Source organism: Carassius auratus, unplaced genomic scaffold (genome assembly GCF_003368295.1).
Source record: "Carassius auratus strain Wakin unplaced genomic scaffold, ASM336829v1 scaf_tig00039397, whole genome shotgun sequence".
NCBI classification, from domain to species: Eukaryota; Metazoa; Chordata; class Actinopteri; order Cypriniformes; family Cyprinidae; genus Carassius; species Carassius auratus.
Window position 1 is genome coordinate 47,558 of NW_020526510.1, and position 27,981 is coordinate 75,538.

Consider the following 27,981-nt stretch of genomic DNA (forward strand, 5'->3'; position numbering starts at 1 on the left):
GCAGCATCGCTTCTCGGCCTTTTGGCTAAGATCAAGTGTAGTATCTGTTCTTATCAGTTTAATATGCTGATCGTCCCCCATCCGGGGGACTACATATTAAGATGGATTTTTTAGATCACGGAGCTGGAGCCGGCGGCTTTTGCTCCGTCCACTCCATGCATCGGCCTGGTATTTGCAGTGTCGGGAGTTCTGTCACATGCGAGATTGTGTTGTGCGCCTGTGAAACAAAGTCACTTGCGCTCTTGAAAAATCGGACCCTGGTGGGTAGTTTAGTTCGAACATAGCGCAGACCTTACTTTGAAAGTAGATTGGACTGACTGCAGCCTAGCTGTAACTGTCTCCATGTTGTTTGGTTGTCCTTTTTTTCGATTCGTATTAATTTTGTTGTCGCTTACAGCGACACCTAGTGGCCTGTCGCCGCGCCCTTTTTCACCTGGCCTCGGACTGAGCCCCTGCACAGGTGTGCCGATTTGGGTGAAGGGATCTCACTCCTTCCTGGAGTTATAGCCATTCGAGCCACCTCGGACACGCCACCTTAGCACGCTTTGAGGTCCCCTCGCCAAGGTGAATGGAAATTTCCTCTATTTTTGGATGATTATTGACACTCAGACTCCAGAGAAGCTTTCTGTGCTGATTTGGGTGGGACTGGGCCAAATACCTGGCGCCAGGTTGCAAAAGAAGGTTTTCGACAAAATCCAAATACCCGAAAATTTCGTCAGAGCGACGGGCCAATCTGAGACCTGCGTCTCGTTCGGCTCGAGCCAAGGATTCCGGTGACATAAGGCACGTGGCTCTGCGACCAACCGTTTGGGAGTTACGAGCGATGCCGTACTTTCCGTCGCTGCAGTTCCACCGTCCAGGCCGATCGGGACAAGGCCCGGTGACGTTGCAGACAGGGAGGGTACTACCATCCCGCAGTGTTGCAGGTGTTTTCATCTTTGTTTGATGTCCATTTACATTACATTTTTCCTATTTTTTCAGCTTACGTCGCCACCTAGTGGCCTGTCGCCGCGCCCCTTTTAACCTGGCCTCGGACTGAGCCCCTTGCACAGGTGTGCCGATTTGGGTGAAGGGATCTCACTCCTTCCTGGAGTATAGCCATTCGAGCCAACCTGGAACACGCCACCTTAGCACGTTTTGAGGTCCCTCGCCAAGGTGAATGGAAATTTCTTATTTTTTTGGATGATTATTGACACTCAGACTCCAGAGAAGCTTTCTGTGCTGATTTGGGTGGGACTGGGCCAAATACCTGGCGCCAGGTTGCAAAAGAAGGTTTTCGACAAAACCAAAAATACCCGAAAATTTCGTCAGAGCGACGGGCCAATCTGAGACCTGCGTCTCGTTCGGCTCGAGCCAAGGATTCCGGTGACATAAGGCACGTGGCTCTGCGACCAACCGTTTGGGAGTTACGAGCCATGCCGTACTTTCCGTCAGGCCGATCGGGACGAGGCCCGGTGACGTTGTAGACAGGGGAGGGTACTACCCAGATAGCACACTTACGTCTGCAAGATGTCTGTTAAAGAAACTGTTGATCTGGAAAGCATCTGCCATCTACAAACGTCTGACATACGCCTTTCAGATGTCAGTTTTATATACCTTCTAAATCATAAACATCTAAAAGACATCTAATTGACATCTTACTGACATCTAAAAGGCAGTGTTGGGGAGTAACTAGTTACATGTAACAGCATACGTAATTTAATTACAAAATGAATGTAACTGTAATTAGTGTACAGTTACGAAGAAAAAATTAGTAATTAAATTAAAGTTACTTATGAAATTTTTAACGATTACAAAGGCAATTACATTTGAATATTTACACACATCCACATACAGATTTCCACTGATTTCTTTCCCAAATGTCACTGACTGTTCTGAGACATACGCCCATAATACATTCCAAGAATTTTAAACAGAATTTTTTGTTTTTTCCCAGTCCGCCCTTCCTGTAAATTAATGGCAAAACATGGCATGTTTTATTTAATACAAATAGGCCTACCACAGACGAGGTGACGCATCGAATCAGGTGTGTTTGTTTAAAGAGAGTCATCTAAAACTGGCGTTGGGAAGCACCGGCCATGAGCTTGGCAGTTTCCAGGCCAGTAACGGAAGGCAGACCTTCTATGGTAGGGCGGCTTCGGGGTCTGGATGGAGGGGCGGAGGGCTAACCGTTGGTGAGGATGGTAGAGATGCAAATCACACCTCTGGCTGACCGCCTGGGCCTTCATACTTACCTGGCAGGGAGACACCATGATCAAGAAGGCGGTTCACCCAGGGCGAGGCTTGTCCATTGCACTCCGGCCATGCTGACCCCTGCGAATTCCCAAATGCGGGAATCTCGACTGCATAATTTATGGTAGTGGGGGACTGCGTTCGCGCTCTCCCCTGAAATTGTTGGTGAAACAAAGCAGAAGAGGTTTTACAGTTTTTTATTTATTTTCCTTTCAGAATGGGGAGTTCTGTCACATGCGAGATTTGTGTTGTCGCGCCTGTGAAACAAAGTCACTTGCGCTCTTGAAAATCGGACCCTGGTGGGTAGTTTAGTTCGAACATAGCGCAGACCTTACTTTGAAAGTAGATTGGACTGACTGCAGCCTAGCTGTAACTGTCTCCATGTTGTTTGGTTGTCCTTTTTTTCGATTCGTATTAATTTTGTTGTCGCTTACAGCGACACCTAGTGGCCTGTCGCCGCGCCTTTTTCACCTGGCCTCGGACTGAGCCCCTGCACAGGTGTGCCGATTTGGGTGAAGGGATCTCACTCCTTCCTGGAGTTATAGCCCATTCGAGCCACCTCGGACACGCCACCTTAGCACGCTTTGAGGTCCCCTCGCCAAGGTGAATGGAAATTTCCTCTATTTTTGGATGATTATTGACACTCAGACTCCAGAGAAGCTTTCTGTTGCTGATTTGGGTGGGACTGGGCCAAATACCTGGCGCCAGGTTGCAAAAGAAGGTTTTCGACAAAATCCAAAATACCCGAAAATTTCGTCAGAGCGACGGGCCAATCTGAGACCTGCGTCTCGTTCGGCTCGAGCCAAGGATTCCGGTGTCATAAGGCACGTGGCTCTGCGACCAAACCGTTTGGGAGTTACGAGCCATGCCGTACTTTCCGTCAGGCCGATCGGGACGAGGCCCGGTGACGTTGTAGACAGGGGAGGGTACTACCCAGATAGCACACTTACGTCTGCAAGATGTCTGTTAAAGAACTGTTGATCTGGAAAGCATCTGCCATCTACAAACGTCTGACATACGCCTTTCAGATGTCAGTTTTATATACCTTCTAAATCATAAACATCTAAAAGACATCTAATTGACATCTATCTGACATCTAAAAGGCAGTGTTGGGAGTAAACTAGTTACATGTAACAGCATTACGTAATTTAATTACAAAATGAATGTAACTGTAATTAGTTACAGTTACGAAGAAAAAAATTAGTAATTAAATTAAAGTTACTTATGAAATTTTTAACGATTACAAAGGCAATTACATTTGAATATTTACACACATCCACATACAGATTTCACTGATTTCTTTCCCAAATTGCACTGACTGTTCTGAGACATACGCCCTAATAATTTCCAGAATTTTAACAGAATTTTTTGTTTTTCCCAGTCCGCCCTTCCTGTAAATTAATGGCAAAAACATGCAGTTTCATTTAATACAAATAGGCCTACTGAAGCTTGCAGTGTTGTCAGCCTCTGCCGCCTCAATATAGGAGTACATGAGCACATAAACATCATTTCTAGAACTGCTCTGTGTCACGTCATGCATTTTACCTATCATATCATATACAAAGAGACAGCAGTTTAAAAAAACACCAATGTTTCAGGAGTTTATTATACAGGAATGACACATGCTTATTAGATAACTGTATTTGAGTTGATGTATATGTTTTTATTTATTATTATTTAATTTTCACAAATTTAGAAAAGTAATCTAAAAGTACTCAAAAGTAATTAGTTACATTACTTTAATAAAGTAATTGAAAAAAGTTATACTACTATAACATTTTAAACAGGGTAACTTGTAATCTGTAACCTATTACATTTCCAAAGTAACCTTCCAAACACTGCTAAAAGGAGACGTCCAATAGACGTATTGCAGATGAGCAAACAGCCTTAAAACTACATCTTGCAGATGTAAATTCATATGTCAAATAGACGTCTCCCTAGATGTATGTGTGCTATCAGGGTACCATCCCCCAGCGTTTTTAGGTCTCCCAAAACTTACCAAAGCCGAGATGGGCATCGCCGTGTCCGGCTTCCTCCCTGCTGCGTCTTAGCAGCATCGCTTCTCGCCTTTTGGCTAAGATCAAGTGTAGTATCTGTTTCTTATCAGTTTAATATCTGATACGTCCCCCATCCGGGACTACATATTAAATGGAATTTTTTAGATCACGGAGCTGGAGCCGGGGGCTTGCTCCGTCCACTCCATGCATCGGCCTGGTATTGCAGTGTCTCCAGGAACGGTGTGCTTTCCCTTTTTGGGGATTGCCATTTATTGTGTCGAATAGCAGAACAAGGAATGAGAGCTGCCATGCAGATGCTGTGGTTTATTGCAAACTTTTTTTCCTGATGTGTCCACCTGGGTCTGGACTCTTCCACTAACGATGCACCCACCTGAGGTCTTGAAGTCTTTCACAGACGAGTGACGCATCGAATCAGGTGTGTTTGTTTAAAGAGAGTCATCTAAAACTGGCGTTGGGAAGCACCGCCCATGAGCTTGGCAGTTTCCAGGCCAGTAACGGAAGGCACCCGTCCTTCCTTTCCTGGAGGGGGGCGGAGGCTAACCGTTGGTGAGGATGGTAGAGATGCAAATCACACCTCTGGCTGACCGCCTGGGCCTTCATACTTACCTGGCAGGGGAGACACCATGATCAAGAAGGCGGTTCACCAGGGCGAGGCGTGTCCATTGCACTCCGGCCATGCTGACCCCTGCGTAATTCCCCAAATGCGGGAATCTCGACTGCATAATTTATGGTAGTGGCGGGACTGCGTTCGCCGCTCTCCCCTGAAATTGTTGGTGAACAAAGCAGAAGAGGTTTTTACAGTTTTTTATTTATTTTCCTTTCAGAATGGGGAGTCTGTCACATATTGGACTGACTGCAGCCTAGCTGTAACTGTCTCATGTTGTTTGGTTGTCTTACCAAAGCCGAGATGGGCATCGCCGTGTCCGGCTTCCTCCTGCTGCGTCTTAGCAGCATCGCTTCTCGCGGCCTTTTGGCTAAGATCAAGTGTAGTATCTGTTCTTATCAGTTAATATCTGATATCCCCCATCCGGACTACATATTAAATGGATTTTGAGATCACAGGAGCGGAGCGGGGCCTTGCTCCGTCCACTCCATGCATCGGCCTGGTATTGCAGTGTCTCCAGGAACGGTGTGCTTTTCCCTTTGGGGATTGCCATTTATGTGGCGAATAGGCAGAACAAGGAATGAGAGCTGCCGTTGCAGATGCTGTGGATTTATTGCAAACTTTTTTCCTGATGTGTCCACCTGGGGTCTTGGACTCTTCCACTAACGATGCACCCACCTGAGGTCTTGAAGTCTTTCACAGACGAGGTGACGCATCGAATCAGGTGTGTTTGTTTAAAGAGAGTCATCTAAAACTGGCGTTGGGAAGCACCGGCCCATGAGCTTGGCAGTTTCCAGGCCAGTAACGGAAGGCACCCGTCCTTCCTTTCCTGGAGGGGGGGCGGAGGGCTAACCGTTGGTGAGGATGGTAGAGATGCAAATCACACCTCTGGCTGACCGCCTGGGCCTTCATACTTACCTGGCAGGGGAGACACCATGATCAAGAAGGCGGTTCACCCAGGGCGAGGCTTGTCCATTGCACTCCGGCCATGCTGACCCCTGCGAATTCCCCAAATGCGGGAATCTCGACTGCATAATTTATGGTAGTGGGGGACTGCGTTCGCGCTCTCCCCTGAAATTGTTGGTGAAACAAAGCAGAAGAGGTTTTTACAGTTTTTTATTTATTTTCCTTTCAGAATGGGGAGTTCTGTCACATGCGAGATTTGTGTTGTGCGCCTGTGAAACAAAGTCACTTGCGCTCTTGAAAAATCGGACCCTGGTGGGTAGTTTAGTTCGAACATAGCGCAGACCTTACTTTGAAAGTAGATTGGACTGACTGCAGCCTAGCTGTAACTGTCTCCATGTTGTTTGGTTGTCCTTTTTTTCGATTCGTATTAATTTTGTTGTCGCTTACAGCGACACCTAGTGGCCTGTCGCCGCGCCCTTTTTCACCTGGCCTCGGACTGAGCCCCTGCACAGGTGTGCCGATTTGGGTGAAGGGATCTCACTCCTTCCTGGAGTTATAGCCATTCGAGCCACCTCGGACACGCCACCTTAGCACGTTTTGAGGTCCCCTCGCCAAGGTGAATGGAAATGTCCTCTTTTTTTGGATGATTATTGACAGTCAGACTCCAGAGAAGCTTTCTGTGCTGATTTGGGTGGGACTGGGCCAAATACCTGGCGCCAGGTTGCAAAAGAAGGTTTTCGACAAAATCCAAAATACCCGAAAATTTCGTCAGAGCGACGGGCCAATCTGAGACCTGCGTCTCGTTCGGCTCGAGCCAAGGATTCCGGTGACATAAGGCACGTGGCTCTGCGACCAACCGTTTGGGAGTTACGAGCCATGCCGTACTTTCCGTCAGGCCGATCGGGACGAGGCCCGGTGACGTTGTAGACAGGGGAGGGTACTACCCAGATAGCACACTTACGTCTGCAAGATGTCTGTTAAAGAACTGTTGATCTGGAAAGCATCTGCCATCTACAAACGTCTGACATACGCCTTTCAGATGTCAGTTTTATATACCTTCTAAATCATAAACATCTAAAAGACATCTAATTGACATCTATCTGACATCTAAAAGGCAGTGTTGGGGAGTAACTAGTTACATGTAACAGCATTACGTAATTTAATTACAAAATGAATGTAACTGTAATTAGTTACAGTTACGAAGAAAAAATTAGTAATTAAATTAAAGTTACTTATGAAATTTTTAACGATTACAAAGGCAATTACATTTGAATATTTACACACATCCACATACAGATTTCACTGATTTCTTTCCCAAATTGCACTGACTGTTCTGAGACATACGCCCTAATAATTTCCAGAATTTTAACAGATTTTTTTGTTTTTCCCAGTCCGCCCTTCCTGTAAATTAATGGCAAAAACATGCAGTTTCATTTAATACAAATAGGCCTACTGAAGCTTGCAGTGTTGTCAGCCTCTGCCGCCTCAATATAGGAGTACATGAGCACATAAACATCATTTCTAGAACTGCTCTGTGTCACGTCATGCATTTTACCTATCATATCATATACAAAGAGACAGCAGTTTAAAAAAACACCAATGTTTCAGGAGTTTATTATACAGGAATGACACATGCTTATTAGATAACTGTATTTGAGTTGATGTATATGTTTTTATTTATTATTATTTAATTTTCACAAATTTAGAAAAGTAATCTAAAAGTACTCAAAAGTAATTAGTTACATTACTTTAATAAAGTAATTGAAAAAGTTATACTACTATAACATTTTAAACAGGGTAACTTGTAATCTGTAACCTATTACATTTCCAAAGTAACCTTCCAAACACTGCTAAAAGGAGACGTCCAATAGACGTATTGCAGATGAGCAAACAGCCTTAAAACTACATCTTGCAGATGTAAATTCATATGTCAAATAGACGTCTCCTAGATGTATGTGTGCTATCAGGGTACCATCCCCCAGCGTTTTTAGGTCTCCCAAAACTTACCAAAGCCGAGATGGGCATCGCCGTGTCCGGCTTCCTCCCTGCTGCGTCTTAGCAGCATCGCTTCTCGGCCTTTTGGCTAAGATCAAGTGTGATCAAACCAAATGGATTCAGCGAGAGTAGATACACCTTTGCCGACCATGGTGGTGCGGCTGAAGAACACTGTCAGGCTACAACTCAAGGTGGATTCGGATGCAGAGGTGAAAAAGAGATTTGGACGTGACTTCGTGGTGACTGAACTGTTAAGGGAAATTTTTGGAGTTCCAGCTTCTTTGGTTTTTTGTCTGCAAGATTTTTCATCTTCTGGATTTATGGATTTAACCTTTTTTCAGTTAAGGGATTGCGTTGCGTTTTTTGAGGCTTGGGAAAAGAAGAAAGATCATCAGCGTTTGAAGGGCCTCCAGCTACATCCAGCATTTGCACAGGACTTTTTGCCCTTGATAATTCACCTTTATAACCCTTTTGTGGAGGATGGAGATGTTTTAACCTTTCTGGCCAGATACTGCGAGACAGTGAAAGGGGGAGAGCGCCTGAAAGATCGGTTTGGTATCTGGACAGGTAAACGGAGATATTTGGTGAAACTGCGGGCAGATCCAGCATTGCCAGGGGGACTTGTCCACCCTCCAGGATCCTTTTTCATAGGATCAAACAGAGGATTCCTTCACTATCCGGGTCAGCCATTGTATTGCAGAAGGTGTGGTGCTCGTGGGCATGTAAAGGCAGATTGTGCAGGGCAGCGGTGCCGTTTTTGTGGATCAGTGGAGCACATGGCCACAGACTGTCCAGAGCCAAAGACCTGCAGCCTATGTGGGGGAAAAGATCATCTGTTCAGAGTGTGCCCTAAGAAACAGAGATCTTATGCCAGCCTTTTTAAAGAAGGACCGGACTTGCAAGCAGATTTTGAAAGTCTGCTGATGAATGTATCAGAGGAAGGAGATGGCCAGAAGGCAGGGCCCTCAGGTTTAAACCACAGAAAAGACTTGAATGAGCAAGCAGAGGAAATAGGAGATGGGTCAGAACAAAGAGGAGGTGAGGAAGAGGCACATCAGTTGGCACCTTCACAAGTGTGGTCTGAAATAGATGTGGCAGAGGTTCTTTGTGGGATCTATGAGGAGACAGAGCAGGAGGTAGCAGAGACGTCAAGCAGTGGGGGCAAGCAGCAAGAGGACGTGCTGAACATTGACGTGGGTCAAGGTATAAGGAGACGGAGGCCTTTTGAGGGGGGGGGGCTGGGGAAAGAGAGCAGAAATGCAGCAAATTCCAGACTCAAGAACCAGGAACCAGACAAGACTGGGAAGAGGGAGGTGAGATGGACATCGAGGGGAGGTGTTTAGAGGATGAAGGGGCAAAGGGGAAAAAGGGAAATGAAGGTGTCTTGAGAAAGGTTAAATCAATTCTGAGTAAGAGTATGGGGGAAGGGGGCAAAGGGGAGGAAGAGGAAGGGGGGAGGGGAGAAGGGGAGGAATGGATGGAAGTATCAGTTGGGAAAGGTAGAGGGAAAAAGGGTTTTGGGTAAGGGGAGTATGTGAATTTTGGAAGGGCAACTCAGGGTTTCTTTTGCTTTTTTATGGTTTGTTTAAGGGTGGCAACATTAAATACAAGGGGGCTTAAAATGGTACAGAGGAGGACTTCAATTTATCTTTCTTTAAAGATGTTGCCTTTTGATGTTTGTTTTTTACAAGAATGCCATTTACAAGGAAAAGAAGATGTATCTGTTTTTTCTGCGGGGTGGGAGGTGGGGCCTTCCTGTTGGGGAGTAGGGAATGTAAGATCGGATGGTGTGGGCATTTTGTTTTATTCCTGGGAATTCATAATTGAATCTGCTAATGTGGTGGTTCCAGGGAGAGTGGTGGTGGTGGATGCCAGGTGGAGGGGGGTGGCTTTTCGTTTTGTTAATGTGTATGTACCAAGTAAGTTGGGGGATAGGAAGGGGTTTTTAGATAACTTGGCACCAGTCTTGTTTACAAATAGATTGCTACTTATGGGAGGGGATTTCAATATGTCCCTTGATAATGATTCGGGTAAAGAATTGGCTCTTTTGGTTGCTGGGTTTTCTTTGCAAGACTCCTTCCGGGGGGCAGGAGGTCAAGAGCCCACCTATACATGGCGAAATAGCAAGCAGGAGTCTTCCAGGCTGGATTACTTATTCTTCCCGGGACATGTGAGGCTACGAAACTATACACAGATTCCAATGTGGTGCTCGGATCACTGTTTAGTGGGGGTGTGGGCAGAGGTCGGGGGCATGAAGAGAGGGAGGGGTGTGTGGAGGTTTAACACCTCCTTTCTAAAGGACAGAACCTTCTGTGTAGCTCTCTATAATTTAGTGGCTGGGTGGAAAAATCTGCAGAGTCTGTTTGAGACTTATGCCGCGTGGTGGGAAGGTTTTAAAGATCGTGTGGCCCTTTTCTGTCATAGTTGGGGTAGAGAGAAGGCGAGGTGTATGCGGGCTAAAGTAGGTAGGTGGTCTGAGGAATTGCAATTGCTATATGGAGGGGGTGCATTGGGAACAACAGATGGGTGGGCTAGGGCCAGGTACCTTCAAGGGGCTATGAAGGATTTTTACTGGAATGAAGCCAAGTCATTTTTGTTGTGGTCAGGTGCACAAAAACGCCTTTTAGATGAAAGGCCAACAAGGTTTTTCTTCTCCACCGTGCGGAGCCGGCAAAAGCGTAGTTTCATAGAGGGTTTGAGGAAGGATGGAGGGGTTGAAGCAACTGTAGAGGGGATGTTGAGAGTTGTTGAGGACTTTTACAGGGAGCTATTTAGCTGTAGAGGTTCTACGGGTTGTTCCGGGGACAAGTTCTTGGATGCATTGGAGAAAACTCTGGAAGAGGAGGAGAGGGAAGCATTGGAAGGTCCCTTGTCACTGCAGGAAGTAAGCTCTGCGATATCCTCACTCAAAGGGGGCACAGCCCCAGGTTGTGACGGCCTCCCAGCGGAGTTTTATAGGACAGTTTTGCCCTGGATAGGCTCAGAGCTAGTCTGTGTCTATCAGGAAAGCATAGAAAGAGGAGAGCTGCCATTGACAATGAGAATGGGTTTGGTGACATTGGTACACAAGAAAGGTAATAAGGAGGAGTTAACAAACTGGAGGCCAATAACCTTGTTAACAACTGATTACAAGGTATTGGCCAAGGTGATAACAGAGCGGCTTAAGAAGGTGATTGGGGTGGTAGTGCAGCCAGACCAAACTTGCGGAGTGCCGGGTAGGTCCGGCGTTTTAAACCTAGCTTTGGTGAGAGACATTCTGTACTGGGCGGAACAGCGGCAGCTCCCTCTGGCGATTTTGAGCCTGGACCAGGAGAAAGCTTTCGACAGGGTAAGTCATGGTTTTTTAATGGCCACCTTGGTGCGTATGGGGTTTGGTCCAGTCTTCAGGTCATGGGTAAAGTTGTTGTATAGTAGGGTTTCAAGCAGGATAGGGATAAATGGATATTATTCAGGGAGGGTGGAGCAGTTGGGTGGGGTTCGACAGGGGTGTCCTTTGTCGCCTCTGCTCTATGTTCTGTCTCTAGAGCCCCTGATGGCAGCTTTGAGGGTGGCTGATTCGTTGACAGGCATGCATTTACCTGGAGGCAGGGGTACGTGTGCAAAGGTGTCTGCATATGCAGACGATATGACATTGTTCCTAACCTCAGATTTGGACTTTGAGACAGTATGCAAAATCATTAAAGGCTTTTGCGAGGCTTCAGGTGCGCGTGTAAACGCGAGTAAGTCTTCTGTAATGTTTGCAGGCCAGTGGGCAGAAAGAACAGTTGTGCCAGGTGGGTATAACTTTTGTGCAGAGGGATTGAAGATCCTAGGGATCAGATTTTTCAGAAAGAATAGTGCTCGGGAGAACTGGATGGCTAGGTTCAAAGTAGCACAAACAAAGATAGCTAGGTGGAAATTAAGGGGGCTATCGATGTGGGGTAGGCTGGAAGTTGTGAGGACAGACCTACTCCCGAGTCTGAATTATTTGGCCTATATTTTTCCTGTACCTTTTTTATATGGTAGGAAGTTGGAGAAGCTGGTTTTTTCTTTTCTTTGGAATAACGGTACTGAGATGGTGGCGAGAACACAGATGTACTGCCATGTGAAGGAGGGAGGGAGGGGGGTTCCTTGTATCCCCTTAAAAATGGATGCAATCTTCCTTTCCTCTTCTGCCCAATTAGCAATACAAGAGGAAGTGCATAATGCAAGAATTTTGGCCCAGTTTTGGCTGGCTTTTCCATTGCGATCCATTAGCTCATGGAGGGCAACAATGCCATGGTCAACAAATAGGCCGGCTTACTATCAGAGAGTGGCAGATTTCATAATGGGGAAACCATGGTGTTTGGAGCAATCTTTGATCTTTCAGCATAGGCAGCTGTACAGTAGATTGAGGGACGAGCTAGTGGCTGGGGCAGAGAAAATTGTCCCACCATATAGAGTAGATTGGGCCATGTTGCAGCCTACTTATTTGACTGGGTTTTGTAAAGATTTAAATTGGTTGGCCGCGCTGGGTCGGCTGCCTGTGAGGGAGCGACTATACAGACATGGCTCAGGGAGGTCACCAATGTGCCCAGTTGGATGTGGCCAGGACGAAACTGTAGAGCATACCTTTTGGTCCTGTCCAGGGGCAGTTACATTCTGGAAGTTAGTGACTATGTGGTGGGAAAGGTGGGGGGGACCGAAAATCACAAGGAATCTAGTCCTCTATGGGGAAGGGATGGAGGGCTTTGTAAAGGAAAGAAGAAGAGTAATTTGGGTGGTGGTTTCAGAAGGGAAACATGTACTGTGGGAATGGAGAACTGATTGTTTAAGAAAGCAAATACCTCGTTTGGCGTCAGAGACTGTGTTTTTGCGACTGTTGTGTAAAATAGTAACTGAGGTGAAAGCATTTAAATGCTGTTTTGGGGAGGAAAAAACAAAGAGAGTGTGGGGAGGGTTGCCAAAAGTCGGAGTGGGGTAAGCAAAAGAGCCAATTTTCTAGCTTGGGTTTGTCTTTCTGTTTTTTTCTTTTCATGGAATATCTATTTTGTGGGTAATGGAATTTTCACCTTTGAAGAACATATAGAATGCTTTGATAAATAAATGTTTATTCTGTCTGTAGCTTAAAATGCCACGGTTATGCAAAGTAATACAAAGGTCTATTTAGCCTGTTTCTAAGAAGGTATAAGAGCAAAGTAAGAATGTGTTGGATTGATGGTTATACTTTCTGATGGAATGTATATTTTGGTTTAATAAAAAAAAAAAAAAAAATCTGTTCTTATCAGTTTAATATCTGATACGTCCCCCGTCCGGGGACTACATATTAAATGGATTTTTAGATCACGGAGCTGGAGCCGGGGCTTGCTCCGTCCACTCCATGCATCGGCCTGGTATTGCAGTGTCTCCAGGAACGGTGTGCTTTCCCTTTTTGGGGATTGCCATTTATTGTGTCGAATAGCAGAACAAGGAATGAGAGCTGCCATTGCAGATGCTGTGGTTTATTGCAAACTTTTTTCCTGATGTGTCCACCTGGGGTCTTGGACTCTTCCACTAACGATGCACCCACCTGAGGTCTTGAAGTCTTTCACAGACGAGGTGACGCATCGAATCAGGTGTGTTTGTTTAAAGAGAGTCATCTAAAACTGGCGTTGGGAAGCACCGGCCCATGAGCTTGGCAGTTTCCAGGCCAGTAACGGAAGGCACCCGTCCTTCCTTTCCTGGAGGGGGGGGCGGAGGGCTAACCGTTGGTGAGGATGGTAGAGATGCAAATCACACCTCTGGCTGACCGCCTGGGCCTTCATACTTACCTGGCAGGGGAGACACCATGATCAAGAAGGCGGTTCACCCAGGGCGAGGCTTGTCCATTGCACTCCGGCCATGCTGACCCCTGCGAATTCCCCAAATGCGGGAATCTCGACTGCATAATTTATGGTAGTGGGGGACTGCGTTCGCGCTCTCCCCTGAAATTGTTGGTGAAGCAAAGCAGAAGAGGTTTTTACAGTTTTTTATTTATTTTCCTTTCAGAATGGGGAGTTCTGTCACATGCGAGATATGTGTTGTGCGCCTGTGAAACAAAGTCACTTGCGCTCTTGAAAAATCGGACCCTGGTGGGTAGTTTAGTTCGAACATAGCGCAGACCTTACTTTGAAAGTAGATTGGACTGACTGCAGCCTAGCTGTAACTGTCTCCATGTTGTTTGGTTGTCCTTTTTTTCGATTCGTATTAATTTTGTTGTCGCTTACAGTGACACCTAGTGGCCTGTCGCCGCGCCCTTTTTCACCTGGCCTCGGACTGAGCCCCTGCACAGGTGTGCCGATTTGGGTGAAGGGATCTCACTCCTTCCTGGAGTTATAGCCATTCGAGCCACCTCGGACACGCCACCTTAGCACGTTTTGAGGTCCCCTCGCCAAGGTGAATGGAAATGTCCTCTTTTTTTGGATGATTATTGACAGTCAGACTCCAGAGAAGCTTTCTGTGCTGATTTGGGTGGGACTGGGCCAAATACCTGGCGCCAGGTTGCAAAAGAAGGTTTTCGACAAAATCCAAAATACCCGAAAATTTCGTCAGAGCGACGGGCCAATCTGAGACCTGCGTCTCGTTTCGGCTCGAGCCAAGGATTCCGGTGACATAAGGCACGTGGCTCTGTGACCAACCGTTTGGGAGTTACGAGCCATGCCGTACTTTCCGTCAGGCCGATCGGGACGAGGCCCGGTGACGTTGTAGACAGGGGAGGGTACTACCCAGATAGCACACTTACGTCTGCAAGATGTCTGTTAAAGAACTGTTGATCTGGAAAGCATCTGCCATCTACAAACGTCTGACATACGCCTTTCAGATGTCAGTTTTATATACCTTCTAAATCATAAACATCTAAAAGACATCTAATTGACATCTATCTGACATCTAAAAGGCAGTGTTGGGGAGTAACTAGTTACATGTAACAGCATTACGTAATTTAATTACAAAATGAATGTAACTGTAATTAGTTACAGTTACGAAGAAAAAATTAGTAATTAAATTAAAGTTACTTATGAAATTTTTAACGATTACAAAGGCAATTACATTTGAATATTTACACACATCCACATACAGATTTCACTGATTTCTTTCCCAAATTGCACTGACTGTTCTGAGACATACGCCCTAATAATTTCCAGAATTTTAACAGATTTTTTTGTTTTTCCCAGTCCGCCCTTCCTGTAAATTAATGGCAAAAACATGCAGTTTCATTTAATACAAATAGGCCTACTGAAGCTTGCAGTGTTGTCAGCCTCTGCCGCCTCAATATAGGAGTACATGAGCACATAAACATCATTTCTAGAACTGCTCTGTGTCACGTCATGCATTTTACCTATCATATCATATACAAAGAGACAGCAGTTTAAAAAAACACCAATGTTTCAGGAGTTTATTATACAGGAATGACACATGCTTATTAGATAACTGTATTTGAGTTGATGTATATGTTTTTATTTATTATTATTTAATTTTCACAAATTTAGAAAAGTAATCTAAAAGTACTCAAAAGTAATTAGTTACATTACTTTAATAAAGTAATTGAAAAAGTTATACTACTATAACATTTTAAACAGGGTAACTTGTAATCTGTAACCTATTACATTTCCAAAGTAACCTTCCAAACACTGCTAAAAGGAGACGTCCAATAGACGTATTGCAGATGAGCAAACAGCCTTAAAACTACATCTTGCAGATGTAAATTCATATGTCAAATAGACGTCTCCTAGATGTATGTGTGCTATCAGGGTACCATCCCCCAGCGTTTTTAGGTCTCCCAAAACTTACCAAAGCCGAGATGGGCATCGCCGTGTCCGGCTTCCTCCCTGCTGCGTCTTAGCAGCATCGCTTCTCGGCCTTTTGGCTAAGATCAAGTGTAGTATCTGTTCTTATCAGTTTAATATCTGATACGTCCCCCGTCCGGGGACTACATATTAAATGGATTTTTAGATCACGGAGCTGGAGCCGGGGCTTGCTCCGTCCACTCCATGCATCGGCCTGGTATTGCAGTGTCTCCAGGAACGGTGTGCTTTCCCTTTTTGGGGATTGCCATTTATTGTGTCGAATAGCAGAACAAGGAATGAGAGCTGCCATTGCAGATGCTGTGGTTTATTGCAAACTTTTTTCCTGATGTGTCCACCTGGGGTCTTGGACTCTTCCACTAACGATGCACCCACCTGAGGTCTTGAAGTCTTTCACAGACGAGGTGACGCATCGAATCAGGTGTGTTTGTTTAAAGAGAGTCATCTAAAACTGGCGTTGGGAAGCACCGGCCCATGAGCTTGGCAGTTTCCAGGCCAGTAACGGAAGGCACCCGTCCTTCCTTTCCTGGAGGGGGGGGCGGAGGGCTAACCGTTGGTGAGGATGGTAGAGATGCAAATCACACCTCTGGCTGACCGCCTGGGCCTTCATACTTACCTGGCAGGGGAGACACCATGATCAAGAAGGCGGTTCACCCAGGGCGAGGCTTGTCCATTGCACTCCGGCCATGCTGACCCCTGCGAATTCCCCAAATGCGGGAATCTCGACTGCATAATTTATGGTAGTGGGGGACTGCGTTCGCGCTCTCCCCTGAAATTGTTGGTGAAACAAAGCAGAAGAGGTTTTTACAGTTTTTTATTTATTTTCCTTTCAGAATGGGGAGTTCTGTCACATGCGAGATATGTGTTGTGCGCCTGTGAAACAAAGTCACTTGCGCTCTTGAAAAATCGGACCCTGGTGGGTAGTTTAGTTCGAACATAGCGCAGACCTTACTTTGAAAGTAGATTGGACTGACTGCAGCCTAGCTGTAACTGTCTCCATGTTGTTTGGTTGTCCTTTTTTTCGATTCGTATTAATTTTGTTGTCGCTTACAGCGACACCTAGTGGCCTGTCGCCGCGCCCTTTTTCACCTGGCCTCGGACTGAGCCCCTGCACAGGTGTGCCGATTTGGGTGAAGGGATCTCACTCCTTCCTGGAGTTATAGCCATTCGAGCCACCTCGGACACGCCACCTTAGCACGTTTTGAGGTCCCCTCGCCAAGGTGAATGGAAATGTCCTCTTTTTTTGGATGATTATTGACAGTCAGACTCCAGAGAAGCTTTCTGTGCTGATTTGGGTGGGACTGGGCCAAATACCTGGCGCCAGGTTGCAAAAGAAGGTTTTCGACAAAATCCAAAATACCCGAAAATTTCGTCAGAGCGACGGGCCAATCTGAGACCTGCGTCTCGTTTCGGCTCGAGCCAAGGATTCCGGTGACATAAGGCACGTGGCTCTGCGACCAACCGTTTGGGAGTTACGAGCCATGCCGTACTTTCCGTCAGGCCGATCGGGACGAGGCCCGGTGACGTTGTAGACAGGGGAGGGTACTACCCAGATAGCACACTTACGTCTGCAAGATGTCTGTTAAAGAACTGTTGATCTGGAAAGCATCTGCCATCTACAAACGTCTGACATACGCCTTTCAGATGTCAGTTTTATATACCTTCTAAATCATAAACATCTAAAAGACATCTAATTGACATCTATCTGACATCTAAAAGGCAGTGTTGGGGAGTAACTAGTTACATGTAACAGCATTACGTAATTTAATTACAAAATGAATGTAACTGTAATTAGTTACAGTTACGAAGAAAAAATTAGTAATTAAATTAAAGTTACTTATGAAATTTTTAACGATTACAAAGGCAATTACATTTGAATATTTACACACATCCACATACAGATTTCACTGATTTCTTTCCCAAATTGCACTGACTGTTCTGAGACATACGCCCTAATAATTTCCAGAATTTTAACAGATTTTTTTGTTTTTCCCAGTCCGCCCTTCCTGTAAATTAATGGCAAAAACATGCAGATTCATTTAATACAAATAGGCCTACTGAAGCTTGCAGTGTTGTCAGCCTCTGCCGCCTCAATATAGGAGTACATGAGCACATAAACATCATTTCTAGAACTGCTCTGTGTCACGTCATGCATTTTACCTATCATATCATATACAAAGAGACAGCAGTTTAAAAAAACACCAATGTTTCAGGAGTTTATTATACAGGAATGACACATGCTTATTAGATAACTGTATTTGAGTTGATGTATATGTTTTTATTTATTATTATTTAATTTTCACAAATTTAGAAAAGTAATCTAAAAGTACTCAAAAGTAATTAGTTACATTACTTTAATAAAGTAATTGAAAAAGTTATACTACTATAACATTTTAAACAGGGTAACTTGTAATCTGTAACCTATTACATTTCCAAAGTAACCTTCCAAACACTGCTAAAAGGAGACGTCCAATAGACGTATTGCAGATGAGCAAACAGCCTTAAAACTACATCTTGCAGATGTAAATTCATATGTCAAATAGACGTCTCCTAGATGTATGTGTGCTATCAGGGTACCATCCCCCAGCGTTTTTAGGTCTCCCAAAACTTACCAAAGCCGAGATGGGCATCGCCGTGTCCGGCTTCCTCCCTGCTGCGTCTTAGCAGCATCGCTTCTCGGCCTTTTGGCTAAGATCAAGTATCTTGTCGGACGGTTGAGACTGCGATCGCCTCTTGGAGGTTTCCTGACTCGAGATCGTTTCATATCTTGAGTCACACAACTTCGAGAGGTATATTGAACTCTGCTGCTTCGGGCTCCAACAAGTTTTAAGGTGAGGTCTTTTAATTATTTATTTTGTTATTTATTGTTGTATTTATTGTTGTTTTAAGTTTTTAGGCTGTTGGTGCCTCCATCATGTCGGCTGCCCGTGCCGGCGTGCGGAGGCACCACAGCGTGCGTTTTTTATTCAGGCAGGGTGAGGGGAAGCTCCTGGGAATGTCCCGTATGGACTTTTCCAGGAAGCTGATCCAAAAGACCCTAGCTTTTAAATGTGATGACCTGAATTGTTTGATGACTCTGCCCTTGAACAAAGGATTTGATGTTAGTTTTAAAACCGCTTCCCTACTTAATGACTTTTGGCAAAGGTTTGAATCAGTTAAAGCCCAGTTCTCCATGTTCACTGTTGAGAAACTTTCTGATAACACACTTAAAACTGTGATTGTCAGGATGTTCAATGAAACCGTGACTGGAGATGATATTTATGTTTGGTTGGGTAGATTTTGCACTGTTCGAGGCCAGCCTGTCAAAGTGTTAGATGAAGATGGCATTTGGACATGCTCCTGGCGAATTCCCATTAAACAATGGGAAGACGCTGGGGGCTACCAGGGCCTGAAACATCTGCCTTCCATGATTGTGCTCGGAGAGAACAGAGGCTACATACATTATCAAGGAATGCCCAAACTCTGCAGAAAGTGTGGAAGGTTTGGTCATTTAGCTGAAGCATGCCAAGAGTTAATCTGTGGGAAGTGTAGAGAAATTGGTCACAATTTTGATGACTGTACCAATGGCAGACGGTGCAATCTTTGTGGAGAAACAAACCATCTCTACAGAGACTGCCCTAAAAGTTTTGCCAACAAGCTAAAAATGGCCGCCCCACATGGGCAACAAACGAAGGAACAAAGGAGAGAGGAGGCGGTCCCTGAGGTTTTGGCGGGAATTTCAAATTCCCAGCCGGCCTCAGGGATTGGGCAGGAAGGAGGAAGTGGGGCGGCCACAGGGGCGGAGGCAATGGAACAGGAAGTGGTAATGGAAGGAGAGGAAAGTGAGGAAGAATCACTGGTAACAGTTTCGGATGGGGTGGAAGAATCCACCGGGAGTGAGACAGAGTGTTCACTCCCTAATGCTCAGGTGCAAAAAAGACCTGCGGGGTCTCCTCTGATTGTAACGGAGGAGAAAAAATCTAGGGCAGCATATAAGCTCGATAGTTCCGACTCGGTAGATCTGGAGCGCATGTGGCCCCTAGAGTCCCCTAATGAGGTTTCCTTTTTGCACATTAAGCTAACAGCATCATCGCCAAAGGAGCCACAAGAGGTTCTCTCTGTGGCCTCTGAAGCGACAGGCATTTGCCCTCCTGACCTCAGCTCATCTGGGGAAAAGGAAAGACAAATGCTACAAGATGTAACATGATTTTAATCATATTTTTGTAGTCTTTTTATTGTCTTCTGTTTTAAATGCCTCATACCTTTTTAACCCTACTGCTCATGGCCCTCACCATCTCTACTATCAATGTCAGAAGTGTGAGGTCCACCATTAGAGCACAGAGTATTTTGTCCCTTTTAAAATCTTTTAAGTCAGATTTGTTTTTATTACAAGAGTGTTCTCTGCCCTTTTTAACTAGGTACACAAAAATGGAAGAGCTATGGTCCGCAGGAGCCTCCATATGGAGCGGATCAAATTTTAACAAAAACGACGGAGTTGCGGTTTTAATTAATAATCCTAACATCTTGGTGAAGGGCAGCACTGTGGTGAGGCAAGGCCGGGCACTTTTAGTAAATCTGACCTTTTTAGACAGGGATTTTAATGTTCTTAATGTATATGGTTTTACGGAAAAGAACGAAAGATATGAGCTTTTAGAAGACTTGCAACCCCACATGCTAGGTAGGGCTCCCCTAATGGTAGCAGGGGATTTTAATTGTGTTTTATCTAAAACAGACAGGAAAAGGGTAGGGGAGGATTTTAGAGTGGACAAAACGTCGGTTTTATTGCAGGGTTTAGTCAGAGATTTTAATTTAGTCGACTGTTTTAAAATTTTGCATCAAAGAGAGGAGGGCTTCACCTGGTTCAGTGGTGATGGTACCAAAGCCTCTCGAATCGACTACGTGTTTACAAGGGACTGCCCGCCAACCGATGCTACATTAACCCCCCTTTTTTTCTCTGATCACATGATGCTGTCTTGCACCCTTTCACTGCCCATGGGTGTGACGGTAGGGGGAGGGCTGTGGAAGCTGAACTGTTCCCTGTTGGAAGACCAGAATGTAATTTTAGAATATAGGGAACAGTTCAGCCAATGGCAGACCCTCCAAGACTTTTATGATACACGTGCACAGTGGTGGGAGATGGTAAAGGACCGGACGAGACAGTTTTTTAGAAAGATAGGGAAAGAAAAGAAGAGTAGGGAAAATAAATGCATGTTGGGGTTGCAAAAAAGACTACAAAGGTATTTTAATCTTTTAAATAATGGTTTTGATTTTAACAATGAAATCCAGGATGTAAAAAAGGAAATGTCAGTTTTAGCCAATATAGAAAGTAAAGGGGTCCTTTTAAGAAGCAAAGAGAGAGAAATTGAAGAAGGGGAAAAGTGTACCAGATATTTTTTTAAGAAAATAATAACAAGGGGTGGGGGGTTAACCAGGGTTAAAACAGGGGATAGGGAGGTTAACACGACAAAAGAGATTTTAGAGGATGTGGAAAAATTTTATGGGGCTTTATATAGTTTTAAAAAGGTACACTCAGACACCGTAAAAGAAGTTTTAAATTTTGTTGAGAAAAGGGTCGACTGTCAAAATGAGATTTTAGCCCAAGATTTGAACATTTTAGAAACCCAAAAAGCTCTTGGAGGTTTTAAAAAGGGGAAGTCCCCAGGAGTGGATGGACTTCCCCTGGAGTTTTATCTAACATTTTGGGACATTTTAGGACAAGAGCTTTTGACAGTTTTTAAAGAGTTTGAGACCCTCGACAGACTTCCAGACAGTTTTAGAATAGGGATAGTTTCTTTACTTCACAAAAAAGGTGACTGGACTGACTTAAAAAACTGGAGACCCATAACACTTTTAAATTTCGATTATAAACTTTTTAGCAAAGTTTTAGCAACACGCATGTCAACTGTTTTAGAGGACGTGATTCACCCGGATCAAGCTTGTTCTGTGCCCGGAAGAAAGATAACAGACAACCTAGTGCTGATTAGAGACGCCATCTGTTACGCGAGAGACAGAAATATTCGGCTAGTAGTCCTAAATTTAGATTTTGAAAAAGCATTTGATCGAGTCTCGCACCAGTACCTCTTCCAGGTTCTGGAGAAAATGGGGTTTCCAAAGAGGTTTATAGCCTGGGTGGGACTGCTGTACAAGGGAATAGTCAGCAAAATTCTAATAAATGGGCATCTTTCCAAAGCTGTGAACATACACAGTGGTGTCCGTCAGGGATGTCCTTTATCTCCTCTTCTGTATGTGGCTTGCATCGAGCCACTGGCACAGATCTTGAGAAGGGACAAATGGATCAAAGGACTGGACGTTCCTGGGACGGGGGGACTGACGGCGACCTGTGTTTTATATATGGACGACGTAACTCTTTTAGCCACAGACGTTTTATCAATACGAAGAGCACTGGACTTGACTGACTGGTACGGTCGGGCCTCGGGCGCCAAACTCAATAGAAACAAGTCCGAGGCCCAGCTCTTCGGGCCGTGGGGAGACGTGGACACAGGAGGACTTGATTTGGTTTTTAAAGACAACGATTTTAAGATTTTAGGCGTTAAATTTGATAAAGACGGGGGTGGACGGGAAAACTGGACTGACTTGTTAGGGAAAGTTAGGAAAAGACTGGGGTTTTGGGGACTAAGACAGATGACGATGGAAGGCAAGGTTTTAATTTTTAAATCTGTGATTTTACCTCTGATTTTACTTGTCTGTTCTGTTTTTAGCCCCCCTCGGTGGTTCCTGGGGAAACTGGAGAGGGCGGTGTTTTACTTCCTGTGGGGGTCCAAGTGGGAGCGCCTGAAGAGGGAGACCATCAAGAAAAGGCCGGAGAACGGTGGAAAAGGCCTCCCAGACCCCCACCTGTTTTTAGGCAGCCGCTTCACCGCCCTGCACATTAGTTATGCCACGACCCCATCCAAAGAAAACAAGACGGCTGCAATGGCGCGATTTTGGATGGGGTCTTACCTACGAACACTGAAAATTTTACCAGTGGACTTGAAAACCCCAGTGTCTTTTAACTTGCCCAAAGAGTACAGTTTTATAAAAAAGTTTTTAAAGAAATACCTTTTAGAGAGTGAAGATGTCACCATTTTAACTCAACACAAGTCTCTCATCTCTGTTGTGCAGGACCGGGAACCGGTGAGTCCAGTTCCGGGCCTCACACCAAGTGAGGCCAAACAGGTTTGGCGGAACGCGGCTCACCCCGCTCTCCAGAACAGGCACAAGGACTTATCGTGGATGGTGGCTCATGAGATCCTCCCGGTCAGGGCGGTTATGCACTCCAGAGGCATGGCCAAGAACCCCATCTGCCCGCGGTCCGGCTGCAATTCCCCGGAGACCGTCCACCACCTGCTCTGGGAGTGCAGCACTGCGCGGGACCTGTGGGCCAAGACCGGCCCCCTGTATTTCCCGTGCCTACCAGCGGGTGGGGCCCAGTTCGGGTACCAGCTCGCCATCCTTGGGGTGGGCCGGGGCTTGAAGGACTTGACGGCACAGAAATTTACCTCGCTCTGGCTCACCCTCAACGTCATCAAGGATGCCATCTGGGCCACCAGAAACCTGCTGGTGGGGAAGCGCGTTACGGTAACCCTCCATGCATGCGAGCTAAAGGTAACATCAATGCTATATATAATATATATAATATTGTTTTATCATGAAAGAGGTTTTATTAACATATATATATATACGAGGCTTGTTTGCTTTTTTTAAAATTTGTATTTTACTTTTGGAACTGACCGCACCTTTTAAACACACCTCAATAATGGACTTTTAAAAACAAGCAAAACACTGTGGTTTTAATCAAATGCTTTTTAACAATGATTGTTTCTTTCATTGTACCATGTGTTTTTATTATATATTAAATTGCTTGTTTTAATGTGTGATTAAAAAGAAAATGGTGTGTGAAAAAGAAAAAATGCAAATGGAAAAAATGTAAATGGTGACAATAAAACTTTTTCGAAAGAAAAATCTGTTCTTATCAGTTTAATATCTGATACGTCCCCCGTCCGGGGACTACATATTAAATGGATTTTTAGATCACGGAGCTGGAGCCGGGGCTTGCTCCGTCCACTCCATGCATCGGCCTGGTATTGCAGTGTCTCCAGGAACGGTGTGCTTTCCCTTTTTGGGGATTGCCATTTATTGTGTCGAATAGCAGAACAAGGAATGAGAGCTGCCATTGCAGATGCTGTGGTTTATTGCAAACTTTTTTCCTGATGTGTCCACCTGGGGTCTTGGACACTTCCACTAACGATGCACCCACCTGAGGTCTTGAAGTCTTTCACAGACGAGGTGACGCATCGAATCAGGTGTGTTTGTTTAAAGAGAGTCATCTAAAACTGGCGTTGGGAAGCACCGGCCCATGAGCTTGGCAGTTTCCAGGCCAGTAACGGAAGGCACCCGTCCTTCCTTTCCTGGAGGGGGGGCGGAGGGCTAACCGTTGGTGAGGATGGTAGAGATGCAAATCACACCTCTGGCTGACCGCCTGGGCCTTCATACTTACCTGGCAGGGGAGACACCATGATCAAGAAGGCGGTTCACCCAGGGCGAGGCTTGTCCATTGCACTCCGGCCATGCTGACCCCTGCGAATTCCCCAAATGCGGGAATCTCGACTGCATAATTTATGGTAGTGGGGGACTGCGTTCGCGCTCTCCCCTGAAATTGTTGGTGAAACAAAGCAGAAGAGGTTTTTACAGTTTTTTATTTATTTTCCTTTCAGAATGGGGAGTTCTGTCACATGCGAGATATGTGTTGTGCGCCTGTGAAACAAAGTCACTTGCGCTCTTGAAAAATCGGACCCTGGTGGGTAGTTTAGTTCGAACATAGCGCAGACCTTACTTTGAAAGTAGATTGGACTGACTGCAGCCTAGCTGTAACTGTCTCCATGTTGTTTGGTTGTCCTTTTTTTCGATTCGTATTAATTTTGTTGTCGCTTACAGCGACACCTAGTGGCCTGTCGCCGCGCCCTTTTTCACCTGGCCTCGGACTGAGCCCCTGCACAGGTGTGCCGATTTGGGTGAAGGGATCTCACTCCTTCCTGGAGTTATAGCCATTCGAGCCACCTCGGACACGCCACCTTAGCACGTTTTGAGGTCCCCTCGCCAAGGTGAATGGAAATGTCCTCTTTTTTTGGATGATTATTGACAGTCAGACTCCAGAGAAGCTTTCTGTGCTGATTTGGGTGGGACTGGGCCAAATACCTGGCGCCAGGTTGCAAAAGAAGGTTTTCGACAAAATCCAAAATACCCGAAAATTTCGTCAGAGCGACGGGCCAATCTGAGACCTGCGTCTCGTTCGGCTCGAGCCAAGGATTCCGGTGACATAAGGCACGTGGCTCTGCGACCAACCGTTTGGGAGTTACGAGCCATGCCGTACTTTCCGTCAGGCCGATCGGGACGAGGCCCGGTGACGTTGTAGACAGGGGAGGGTACTACCCAGATAGCACACTTACGTCTGCAAGATGTCTGTTAAAGAACTGTTGATCTGGAAAGCATCTGCCATCTACAAACGTCTGACATACGCCTTTCAGATGTCAGTTTTATATACCTTCTAAATCATAAACATCTAAAAGACATCTAATTGACATCTATCTGACATCTAAAAGGCAGTGTTGGGGAGTAACTAGTTACATGTAACAGCATTACGTAATTTAATTACAAAATGAATGTAACTGTAATTAGTTACAGTTACGAAGAAAAAATTAGTAATTAAATTAAAGTTACTTATGAAATTTTTAACGATTACAAAGGCAATTACATTTGAATATTTACACACATCCACATACAGATTTCACTGATTTCTTTCCCAAATTGCACTGACTGTTCTGAGACATACGCCCTAATAATTTCCAGAATTTTAACAGATTTTTTTGTTTTTCCCAGTCCGCCCTTCCTGTAAATTAATGGCAAAAACATGCAGTTTCATTTAATACAAATAGGCCTACTGAAGCTTGCAGTGTTGTCAGCCTCTGCCGCCTCAATATAGGAGTACATGAGCACATAAACATCATTTCTAGAACTGCTCTGTGTCACGTCATGCATTTTACCTATCATATCATATACAAAGAGACAGCAGTTTAAAAAAACACCAATGTTTCAGGAGTTTATTATACAGGAATGACACATGCTTATTAGATAACTGTATTTGAGTTGATGTATATGTTTTTATTTATTATTATTTAATTTTCACAAATTTAGAAAAGTAATCTAAAAGTACTCAAAAGTAATTAGTTACATTACTTTAATAAAGTAATTGAAAAAGTTATACTACTATAACATTTTAAACAGGGTAACTTGTAATCTGTAACCTATTACATTTCCAAAGTAACCTTCCAAACACTGCTAAAAGGAGACGTCCAATAGACGTATTGCAGATGAGCAAACAGCCTTAAAACTACATCTTGCAGATGTAAATTCATATGTCAAATAGACGTCTCCTAGATGTATGTGTGCTATCAGGGTACCATCCCCCAGCGTTTTTAGGTCTCCCAAAACTTACCAAAGCCGAGATGGGCATCGCCGTGTCCGGCTTCCTCCCTGCTGCGTCTTAGCAGCATCGCTTCTCGGCCTTTTGGCTAAGATCAAGTGTAGTATCTGTTCTTATCAGTTTAATATCTGATACGTCCCCCGTCCGGGGACTACATATTAAATGGATTTTTAGATCACGGAGCTGGAGCCGGGGCTTGCTCCGTCCACTCCATGCATCGGCCTGGTATTGCAGTGTCTCCAGGAACGGTGTGCTTTCCCTTTTTGGGGATTGCCATTTATTGTGTCGAATAGCAGAACAAGGAATGAGAGCTGCCATTGCAGATGCTGTGGTTTATTGCAAACTTTTTTCCTGATGTGTCCACCTGGGGTCTTGGACTCTTCCACTAACGATGCACCCACCTGAGGTCTTGAAGTCTTTCACAGACGAGGTGACGCATCGAATCAGGTGTGTTTGTTTAAAGAGAGTCATCTAAAACTGGCGTTGGGAAGCACCGGCCCATGAGCTTGGCAGTTTCCAGGCCAGTAACGGAAGGCACCCGTCCTTCCTTTCCTGGAGGGGGGGCGGAGGGCTAACCGTTGGTGAGGATGGTAGAGATGCAAATCACACCTCTGGCTGACCGCCTGGGCCTTCATACTTACCTGGCAGGGGAGACACCATGATCAAGAAGGCGGTTCACCCAGGGCGAGGCTTGTCCATTGCACTCCGGCCATGCTGACCCCTGCGAATTCCCCAAATGCGGGAATCTCGACTGCATAATTTATGGTAGTGGGGGACTGCGTTCGCGCTCTCCCCTGAAATTGTTGGTGAAACAAAGCAGAAGAGGTTTTTACAGTTTTTTATTTATTTTCCTTTCAGAATGGGGAGTTCTGTCACATGCGAGATATGTGTTGTGCGCCTGTGAAACAAAGTCACTTGCGCTCTTGAAAAATCGGACCCTGGTGGGTAGTTTAGTTCGAACATAGCGCAGACCTTACTTTGAAAGTAGATTGGACTGACTGCAGCCTAGCTGTAACTGTCTCCATGTTGTTTGGTTGTCCTTTTTTTCGATTCGTATTAATTTTGTTGTCGCTTACAGCGACACCTAGTGGCCTGTCGCCGCGCCCTTTTTCACCTGGCCTCGGACTGAGCCCCTGCACAGGTGTGCCGATTTGGGTGAAGGGATCTCACTCCTTCCTGGAGTTATAGCCATTCGAGCCACCTCGGACACGCCACCTTAGCACGTTTTGAGGTCCCCTCGCCAAGGTGAATGGAAATGTCCTCTTTTTTTGGATGATTATTGACAGTCAGACTCCAGAGAAGCTTTCTGTGCTGATTTGGGTGGGACTGGGCCAAATACCTGGCGCCAGGTTGCAAAAGAAGGTTTTCGACAAAATCCAAAATACCCGAAAATTTCGTCAGAGCGACGGGCCAATCTGAGACCTGCGTCTCGTTCGGCTCGAGCCAAGGATTCCGGTGACATAAGGCACGTGGCTCTGCGACCAACCGTTTGGGAGTTACGAGCCATGCCGTACTTTCCGTCAGGCCGATCGGGACGAGGCCCGGTGACGTTGTAGACAGGGGAGGGTACTACCCAGATAGCACACTTACGTCTGCAAGATGTCTGTTAAAGAACTGTTGATCTGGAAAGCATCTGCCATCTACAAACGTCTGACATACGCCTTTCAGATGTCAGTTTTATATACCTTCTAAATCATAAACATCTAAAAGACATCTAATTGACATCTATCTGACATCTAAAAGGCAGTGTTGGGGAGTAACTAGTTACATGTAACAGCATTACGTAATTTAATTACAAAATGAATGTAACTGTAATTAGTTACAGTTACGAAGAAAAAATTAGTAATTAAATTAAAGTTACTTATGAAATTTTTAACGATTACAAGGCAATTACATTTGAATATTTACACACATCCACATACAGATTTCACTGATTTCTTTCCCAAATTGCACTGACTGTTCTGAGACATACGCCCTAATAATTTCCAG

The 27,981-nt window shown here is 45.1% G+C and overlaps 13 non-coding genes and 1 pseudogene across 13 annotated transcripts; all 14 read left to right on the top strand.

The window, feature by feature from the left end:
- The first annotated feature begins 5 nt into the window (after window positions 1-5).
- On the top strand, window positions 6-200 carry LOC113083884 (U2 spliceosomal RNA). Its single transcript, XR_003283490.1, has one exon. It is a non-coding gene; the product is annotated as a U2 spliceosomal RNA (small nuclear RNA).
- A 2,026-nt stretch (window positions 201-2,226) lies between these two features.
- On the top strand, window positions 2,227-2,388 carry LOC113083866 (U1 spliceosomal RNA). The gene has a single exon (XR_003283478.1). It is a non-coding gene; the product is annotated as a U1 spliceosomal RNA (small nuclear RNA).
- A 1,899-nt stretch (window positions 2,389-4,287) lies between these two features.
- LOC113083875 (U2 spliceosomal RNA) lies at window positions 4,288-4,480 on the top strand. The gene has a single exon (XR_003283486.1). It is a non-coding gene; the product is annotated as a U2 spliceosomal RNA (small nuclear RNA).
- Window positions 4,481-4,848: 368 nt separating this feature from the next.
- LOC113083867 (U1 spliceosomal RNA) lies at window positions 4,849-5,014 on the top strand. Its single transcript, XR_003283479.1, has one exon. It is a non-coding gene; the product is annotated as a U1 spliceosomal RNA (small nuclear RNA).
- A 188-nt stretch (window positions 5,015-5,202) lies between these two features.
- On the top strand, window positions 5,203-5,390 carry LOC113083876 (U2 spliceosomal RNA). Its single transcript, XR_003283487.1, has one exon. It is a non-coding gene; the product is annotated as a U2 spliceosomal RNA (small nuclear RNA).
- A 374-nt stretch (window positions 5,391-5,764) lies between these two features.
- Window positions 5,765-5,928, top strand: LOC113083894 (U1 spliceosomal RNA). The gene has a single exon (XR_003283493.1). It is a non-coding gene; the product is annotated as a U1 spliceosomal RNA (small nuclear RNA).
- A 7,027-nt stretch (window positions 5,929-12,955) lies between these two features.
- Window positions 12,956-13,140, top strand: LOC113083882 (U2 spliceosomal RNA). Its single transcript, XR_003283489.1, has one exon. It is a non-coding gene; the product is annotated as a U2 spliceosomal RNA (small nuclear RNA).
- Window positions 13,141-13,515: 375 nt separating this feature from the next.
- Window positions 13,516-13,679, top strand: LOC113083859 (U1 spliceosomal RNA). The gene has a single exon (XR_003283471.1). It is a non-coding gene; the product is annotated as a U1 spliceosomal RNA (small nuclear RNA).
- A 1,896-nt stretch (window positions 13,680-15,575) lies between these two features.
- Window positions 15,576-15,766, top strand: LOC113083872 (U2 spliceosomal RNA). The gene has a single exon (XR_003283483.1). It is a non-coding gene; the product is annotated as a U2 spliceosomal RNA (small nuclear RNA).
- A 375-nt stretch (window positions 15,767-16,141) lies between these two features.
- LOC113083860 (U1 spliceosomal RNA) lies at window positions 16,142-16,305 on the top strand. Its single transcript, XR_003283472.1, has one exon. It is a non-coding gene; the product is annotated as a U1 spliceosomal RNA (small nuclear RNA).
- Window positions 16,306-23,453: 7,148 nt separating this feature from the next.
- Window positions 23,454-23,627, top strand: LOC113083883 (uncharacterized; annotated as a pseudogene).
- A 374-nt stretch (window positions 23,628-24,001) lies between these two features.
- LOC113083861 (U1 spliceosomal RNA) lies at window positions 24,002-24,165 on the top strand. Its single transcript, XR_003283473.1, has one exon. It is a non-coding gene; the product is annotated as a U1 spliceosomal RNA (small nuclear RNA).
- Window positions 24,166-26,060: 1,895 nt separating this feature from the next.
- On the top strand, window positions 26,061-26,251 carry LOC113083873 (U2 spliceosomal RNA). Its single transcript, XR_003283484.1, has one exon. It is a non-coding gene; the product is annotated as a U2 spliceosomal RNA (small nuclear RNA).
- Window positions 26,252-26,625: 374 nt separating this feature from the next.
- Window positions 26,626-26,789, top strand: LOC113083862 (U1 spliceosomal RNA). The gene has a single exon (XR_003283474.1). It is a non-coding gene; the product is annotated as a U1 spliceosomal RNA (small nuclear RNA).
- Window positions 26,790-27,981: the final 1,192 nt, after the last annotated feature.